Consider the following 8,609-nt stretch of genomic DNA (forward strand, 5'->3'; position numbering starts at 1 on the left):
AAAAAAAAAAAAAAAAAAAAAAAAAAAAAAAAAAAAATTGAGTATTTAAATACTCTGGTGTAAAGTTAATACATCTTATAGTATACAAGGGGATAAAAGAAAACAGAAAACGAAGATTTTACACACATAGACATGCACACACACAAACATATTCATAAAAAAATGAAGACATAGTCACAGCAACTACTATTCTCATTTAAACAACTGGTCATGTTTATTATACCTGATATTTATAAATAACTTCTTCTATTACTCATTCCATATTCTCTTGTCCACAGCAAACACTTCAGCTGGTTGTGTGTTTTTTTGCCTGGTGGGATGACCCAAACCTTCATTCCTGAAGCAGCTGAGCCATTTGTAGTCCTGCCTAAATCGGGTTGTTGTAGTTTTCCATTGACTTTTATCAGAGGGTATAGTAGTTCTTTTTTTTCCTTTTTTTTTTTTTTTGAGACGGAGTTTCACTCTTGTTACCCAGGCTGGAGTGCAATGGCGCGATCTTGGCTCACCGCAACCTCCTCCTCCTGGGTTCAGGCAATTCTCCTGCCTTAGCCTCCTTAGTAGCTGAAATTACAGGCACGCGCCACCATGCCCAGCTAATTTTTTGTATTTTTAGTAGAGACGGGGTTTCACCATGTTGACCAGGATGGTCTCGATCTCTTGACCTCATGATCCACCCGCCTCGGCCTCCCAAAGTGCTGGGATTACAGGCTTGAGCCACCGCGCCCGGCCTCCTTTTTTTTTTTTTTTAATTTTGAGACGGAGTCTTGCTCTGTCAGCCAGGCTGGAGCGCAATGGCATGACCTCGGTTCACTGCAACCTCTGCCTCCTAGGTTCAAGCAATTCTCCTGCCTCAGCCTCCTGAGAAGATGGGATTACAGGCGTGTGCCATCACACCAGGCTTATTTTTTGTAATTTTAGTAGGACAGGGTTTCACCATGTTGGCCAGGCTGGTCTCGAACACCTGACCTCATGATCCACCCACCTCAGCCTCCCAAAGTGCTGGAATTACAGGCATGAGCCACCGTGCCTAACTAGGAATTGGTATTTCTAAGAGACACCCCAAGGGATGTCCTATATCCCAGACATATTTTTCCTTACCTCTATTGTGAAGTCCAATGACCCTTCTTAATTAGGAAAAAAATCACCCAGGTAGTAGAGTAACTCCCTTTTTTACCTGTTGACTCAGGCATGCAGAGCCTGCAATGGCTGCGTGGTTGTCTTATTGTCCAGCTCAACGAAGTTGTTGTGTGACCTGCTGGAAGTGTTCCTCCTTTCGGAGCTAAGACCTGCAGACCAACAGAGCATGTGGTCATGGGAACAGGAAGTGAAAGGTTTGCTATTAGCTCAGTAGGGGCAATATTGCATAGTGCCACTCTCATTTCTACCCCTGGATTTCTGGACCTGTAAATCCTGTCTATCAGAGAAACAGTGTCATGTATTGAGCACTGATTTAGAGAATACATGACTTCTTGGGGAACTTTGCCTTAGCCCTGCAAGGTATGGTCACCTTGCTGCTGCTATAACTGAATTTTGAGAAGGCCATTCCACTGTTCTGTCAAGCCAGCTGCTTCAAGATGGTGGGGAATATGGTAACACCAGTGAGTTCCATGAGCACAGCCCACTACTGCACTTCATTTGCCTTGAAGTGAGTTCCTTGAACAGAAGCAATGCTGTGTGGGACACCATGACAGTAGATGAGGCATACTGTAAGTTCACAGGTGATCGTTTTGGCAGAAGCACTGTGTACTGGGTGCAAATCCTTTTGTAGGATAAGTGTCTCTTCCAGTAAGAACAAAATAGTGCTGCTTCCATGAGGTTAGTGGTCCAATATAATGAACCTGCCACCAGGTAGCTGGCTAACCACCCTGAGGAAGGGCGCCACGTTGGGAGCACAGTGTCGGTTTCTGTTTCTGGCAGATGAGGCACCCAGCAGCGGCTGTGGCCAGCTTGGCCCTGGCTGGCGAAAGTCCATGTTGCGGAGCTCATGCTTACCTTCACCACTGCCACGCACTTTGGGTTATGGAAACAGGCTGACTGGTATCCACACAAAAGGCAACCTACCCACTTGATTATTAAAATCCCCCTCTGCTGAGGTCACCCTTTGATGTATTCGATATGGAATACAAATGTTTTCGTTTCTCACATATTCAGAGAGGTGGGTTCATCGGCTTGTTCCCCAGACCTGCTTATCACCAGTTTTCCAATCACGTTCCCTCCAGGTTCTGACTTGTATTGTCCTATTTGTGTTGTAATTCAGCTACTCTGAGGATGAAGCTCTAGGTTCCATTTTCAGAGAAGCAATCATTACATGTTAATCCCAGCAAAAAAAACAAAACAAAAAAACCTTTACAGCAATGTGTAGACTGGTGTTTGACTAAACCCCTGGGTACCAGAGTTCAGCCAAGAGGGCACATAAATTAACCATCATAAAGTAGAATCAACCTAAGTACTCATCAACACAAATTGGTTTCATGAATTAGGACATATTCATTATGATTTATAGAAAGAATGTAGTAGATTTGTATGTGCTGACATGGAAAGATCTTCAATTCATATTTAGTAAAAAAGGCAAGTATCAAAACAATGCATATCATACAATTCACTTTAAGTGAAATAAAGAAAACTGATATGTACATGTGCTTACATTGATATGGATGCACAGAAAATGAACTGGAAGCATATATACTTGTTAACCGTGGCTACCCCTGTGGAGAGGGAAGTGAGGTTATAAGAAGTCTCTGGTGTTTTCCTCCATATACTATGGATTACATGAATATTTGACCATAAGAGTATGTCTAACATATAAACTGAGAACATATAAACTGAGAAACAGAGTGAAAGAAAGTTAGAGGGTGAGACACATACAGAGAGAGAGAGAGAAACTTCTAGACTAGACGATCTCGAAAATGCCAACTATAGGGAACCTGACCTACTGGGCTGGTTCTCATCTCACTCCATCTTTCCAACCCCAGTCTGGCTGTCTCGTAAATAGGACAGATGTAAACCCATGATTTGGGAGTAGACACATTCTGCTACGTTGCCTGGGGATCACAGAAATCCAGCCTGCTGAGAAAGGAAGGAGAGCAAAGCACACAGGAAGAGTCCTGGAGGCCACGGAGTCTTCACTTCTGGTCCGTCACTGGGCCCCGGCTGCCTCTCTGCCTCTGGTTCTGTGAGTCACCTTTAAATCCTGATAACAAATTTCCCTCCTTGACTTTATGCTGATCTTACGCTGTTCCCCTGCTTGTCACCAAGTGTTTTAAATAACTGTGAAAATTATGCTGATTCTATGGATGATGGTGACTTTGGTCCCCTGGAGCCTAAGGAGATCCTGTCGTATACATTCTTCTCTGTAACCCCAGCACCTGCGACTGAGTTCTTCCTAAAGATACCTGACACGTGTTAGGACAAAGTGAAGTCACAGCTTGCCATCTCTTCTGTTGGTTGTTGAAAACGAACATCTAGAAATGGCATAAAAGTGAAATCAAACCTAATAGTGCATGAATTTTTGTGAACTATCCCGGCAGGTCAGGAAAAAATGAATTAGAATTCTCATATTTCATATATCAGATTGGCTCTTCAAATAAGACAAAAAGCAAATTATAGAGAATTTTTTATCTAGACGAACTGGCAGATATTGTGTAAATAAAGGATTTGATTGGAGACGTTACAAGAGGCATATATGAGGCGGTACTTATAAATAGGAGGACCTAAAGTTTATTTTATTTTTTATTTTATTTTCTGAGCTAGAGTCTCAGCTACATTGTGTACTGGTGGAGACTGGTCTTCTAGTAAACCCATTACCTAAATAGTACGGTGGACCCAATAAGTGATTTTCAGTCCCTGCTCCCCACCTACTCTCCCGGCTTTTGGAGTCCCAGTGTCTATTATTTCTATCTTTATGTTCATGTGTACCCATCGTTTAGCTCATTTATAAGTTCCTACTTACACTTTGGCTCCCTCGTAAGTTTAAGCTCACTAAGTGTAAGTGAGAACATGAGGTATCTGATTTTATTTATTTATTTATTTTTTGAGACGGAGTTTCACTCTTGTTACCCAGGCTGGAGTACAATGGCACGATCTCGGCTCACCGCAACCTCTGCCTTCTGGGTTCAGGCAATTCTCCTGCCTCAGCCTCCTTAGTAGCTGGGACTACAGGCACGCGCCACCATGCCCAGCTGATTTTTTGTATTTTTAGCAGAGACGGGGTTTCACCTTGTTGACCAGGATGGTCTCGATCTCTTGACCTTGTGATCCACCTGCCTCGGCCTCCCAAAGTGCTGGGATTACAGGCTTGAGCACCGCACCCAGCCGGTATCTGATTTTCTGTTTGAGTTAGTTTACTTAGGATAATGGCCACCATAGCTGGGTGTGGTAACTCATGCCTGTAATCCCAGTACTTTGGGAGGCTGAGGTGGGCGGATCACCTGAGGTCAGGAGTTTGAGACCAGCATGACCAATATGGTGAAACTCCATCTTTAAAAAAATACAAAAAAAAAAAAAGGATAATGGCCACCAGCTCCATCCATATTGTTGGAAAGGACATGATTTTATTTTATTTTTTATTTTTTAAAGACGGGGTTTCACCATGTTGGTCAGGCTGGTCTTGAACTCCCGACTTCAGGTGATCCGCCCACGTTGGCCGCCAAAGTGCTTGGATTACGGCGTAAGCCACCGCACCTGGCCAGGAAATGATTTTATTTTAGTTTTCGTGGCCGCTTTATTTTTATTTGATTTACTTTTAGAGTTAGGATCTCACTCTATCACCCAGGCTGGAGTGCAGCGATGTGATCATGGCTCACTGCAGCCTCAAACTCCTGGGCTCAAGTGATCCTCCCACCTCAGCCTCCCAGGTAGCTGAGACTACAGGCATGCAACACCATGCCTGGCTAATTTTTTTTTTTTTAAAGACAGGGTTTCACCATATTGGTCAGGCTGGTCTTGAACTCCCGACCTCAGGTGATCCGCCCGCCTTGGCCTCCAAAGTGTTTGGCTTACAGGCGTGAGCCACCACGCCCGGCCGGTTTTTGGTTTGTAGAGATGGAGTCTCAGTCTGTTGCCCACGCTGGTCTGGAACTCTAGGCTTCAAGCGATACCCTTACAAGTGGGAGCCACTTCACCTGCCTAGTAGGAGGACTTTGGGAGCTTATTTGCACTTCGTTTTCGGTAGGAGAAGGAAATCCAAAAGAGGATTTTTGAGGAGACCTCCTTTCTTAGTTCAGACAGTCATTCCCATTTTGGCAGACATATAATATTATCAAACATCTTTACTCGATCTGCTGGCAAAATGGTCACAAGAGCCTGACAGCCTCATTATCCCTGGACAGTATGATCCTGACCTATCATGTGTGCCTCCATCACTCAGGTCAGATTCTAGTAATAAACCTTTCTCACTGGCACACCTGCTTACCTCTTGGAAGCCCTATTTGCTCAGAGTGGTGTGACTCGCCAGGCTGAACCATCTGTGGTCCTCCTCACCCACCAGGGGAAATGCTGCTGCAGAGGAGCATTCAGGGCTGACCCCCAGGAAGGGTGTGATCCTCAGACAGGAAACCCTCCTGAGAAGGGAAGTGGGAAGATGGGAATTGAAGTACTGGGCTTCAGAAGGAGTACGTGGGAGTTGGTGCCTGCCCAGTTACATATGCTTTGACAGGAATGTTCCAGAATATCCCAGAAATATTCTGGGACTTTAGAGACCACACTAGAGGAGTGAGGCCTTGCCAGGCAAGGCAGAATCTTTTTTTGTTTTGTTTTGTTTTTGAGACAGACTCCTGCTCTGTCACCTAGGCTGGAGTGCAGTGGTGTGATCTTGGCTTACTGCAACCTCTGCCTCCCAGGTTCAAGCGATTCTTCTGCCTCAGCCTCCTGAATAGCTGGGGCTGCAGGCGCACGCCATCACACCTGGCTAATTTTTGTATTTTTAATAGAGACGGGGTTTCACAATATTGGTCACCTGGTCTTGAACTTCTGACCTCATGATCTGCCTGCCTTGGCCTCCCAAAGTGCTGGGATTACAGGCGTGAGCCACCGTGCCAGGCTGCAAGGCAGAATATTTAGGGAGCATGGCTGCTGCTGATAGTTACTGAGAGTGAGCTGGGATCTTTTATTCTTGGGAGGACCGTCTTCCTGACAGTAGGCTGGAGAAGGTATGCGTCAACCTCTCTTTGCCCCTCTTTCTTGGAGCTGGACATTAGGGGTAGGGGTGTCCCCTGAGAAGTTCCTTGGTGGTGAGGGTAAAGATGGTCCCTTCTGAGAGCACAGGATTAACTGGGCTGTGACAGTCTCAACATTTATTTTCCTTTCCTTTTCTCAAAGATTTTAGCAAATCTCCATTTGTAGGTCTCAGCTCAGTTTCAGCTATGTCACTGCGTTTCGTAAGAAACCAGACTTTTCCGTGCGTGAGTGGAGGAACAGCACCTTCTTGTGGTCAGCATGAAAGTGGCAGTATTAAACATTTATTTATTTATTAAAGAAGGCATCGAGAGCATCCTGGCCAACTTGGTGAAACCCTCTCTCTACTAAAAATACAAAAATTAGCCACGCATGTTGGTGGGTGCCACTCGGGAGGCTGAGGCAGGAGAATTGCTTGAACTCGGGAGGTGGAGGTTTCAGTGAGCTGAGCGACAGAGTGAGACAGCCTCGGCGCCACTGCACTCCAGCCTGGGCAACAGAGTGAGACTCAGTCTCAAAAAATAAATCAATAAATAAAAATTAAGAAGAAGGCATCATTGCCTTGTGGAGCTGTGTAAGACTAGAAGTGGCCACGATATTTTCTGTAAAGGGCTTTGGTGTCCATCCTGGCCTGCTGGAAGTAGCAACTGCAGACTCTTAGTGGCGATATTGGGGCCTATCAGGAAATGCGGGCATTTGAATCTCCGGAATCCACCCATCTCCATGTCAGGGCCCACTTTTGCATATCTGAGTGAGAAAAAAAGATATGTTCCAATCTGAACTCTGAATCTCCACAGCCAAGGCAGCTGGAGCTGGGGTCATCCCGTCCAGCACCTCCAGGTGGCCACTGGGATTCCCTGCAGGAGCAGTGGGTAGCCCATGAGCAACACGAGTCACTGCCTTTAACAAGGAATAAAGGAACAGTAGACACTGCTGCCGTCTATCTCTTCATATGCTCCAGTTCCATTCTTACTGCTCGTTCTGGAGTGGTGTTGTGAGGCTCTCAACGCACACGCCGACCGTGTGCCCTTCTGAGGAACGCCTGCCCAAATGGCTCACTCCTGCCCTGGCCATTCAACAAATCCAGTCCCGCTGCCCTGGCTGGTGATTGAGCTGGATTCAAAGGGAGCCCTGTGTCAAGTGATTCTGAAGGGGATAAACCTCTGCCCCATAAGAGTGCTCTGCATGGACCCACTCCCATCTCCTAGAACTCTTGGGAAGTATAGGTTCTATTTATGGCGAGTACAGGTTCTCCCAGAAAGGGCAGGTCATGGGTCAAACCATCATGGTTCATGTTTTCTGTGATGTCTCTTGAATATCTTCACAAAGTCCTAATCCGAGTGACCGCTGAGTTCTTTGAATGAACTTTTTTTTTTTTTTTTTTTTTTTTTGAGACTTAGTCTTGCTCTGTCATCCAGGCTGGAGCACAGTGGCATGATCTCAGCTCACTCCAACCTCTGCCTCCCAGGTTCAAGCGATTCTCCTGCCTCAGCCTCTCGAGTAGTTGGGATTACAGGTGCACACCACCACATCCAGCTAATTTTTGTATTTTTAGTAGTGACAGGGTTTCTGCATGTTGGCCAGGCTGGCCTCAAACTCCTGACCTGAAGTGATCCACTTGCCTCATCCTCCCAAAGTGCTGGGATTACAGGTGTGAACCACTGTGCCCTGCCTTGAATGAACTTCTGATGCCTCCTCCCATCCACATGTACTGTGATGGACCATCACCTGAGTGTATAACTGTTCTTTACACACCTAACAAGCCCAATTAATTCCTGCTGAAGTGGGGGGATTCCCTCCCCCCACCCCACTGTGTGCCCTGTGGTGCTGTCTACCCTGAGGGACCATGTCTGAGGGAGGAGGCACGGAGACTGGAGACTCACAGGGCTCTCACTCAAGCCCCCTACAGGGCCTGAGCTTCCTTTCAGTTTGGTGAAGTTTTGGTCAGTTCTGTTCGTCCTCAAAGATAGGGCATTAATGTCCAGTTGCTGTTGCAACAAATTACCCACCGCACCCGGCCCAACTTGGTACTTCTTACAACATAAATACTGAAATGAAACTTAAGTGAACAACTATAATTTGAGTAAAATAAAAAATGAAATTTATCAGAAGTCAAAATAAAAATTAATTACATTCAAATAATCGAAGAACTATTAAGATTAATGTAGGCCAGGCGCGGTGGCTCACGCCTGTAATCCCAGCACTTTGGGAGGCCGAGGCGGGTGGATCACGAGGTCAAGAGATCGAGACCATCCTGGTCAACATGGTGAAACCCCGTCTCTACTAAAAATACAAAACATTAGCTGGGCATGGTGGCGCGTGCCTGTAATCCCAGCTACTCAGGAGGCTGAGGCAGAATTGCCTGAACCCAGGAGGCGGAGGTTGCGGTGGGCCGAGATCGCGCCATTGCACTCCAGCCTGGGTAACAAGAGCGAAAC

This window comes from Sapajus apella, unplaced genomic scaffold, assembly GCF_009761245.1.
Source record: "Sapajus apella isolate SASKATOON/1434 unplaced genomic scaffold, GSC_monkey_1.0 scaffold969, whole genome shotgun sequence".
NCBI classification, from domain to species: Eukaryota; Metazoa; Chordata; class Mammalia; order Primates; family Cebidae; genus Sapajus; species Sapajus apella.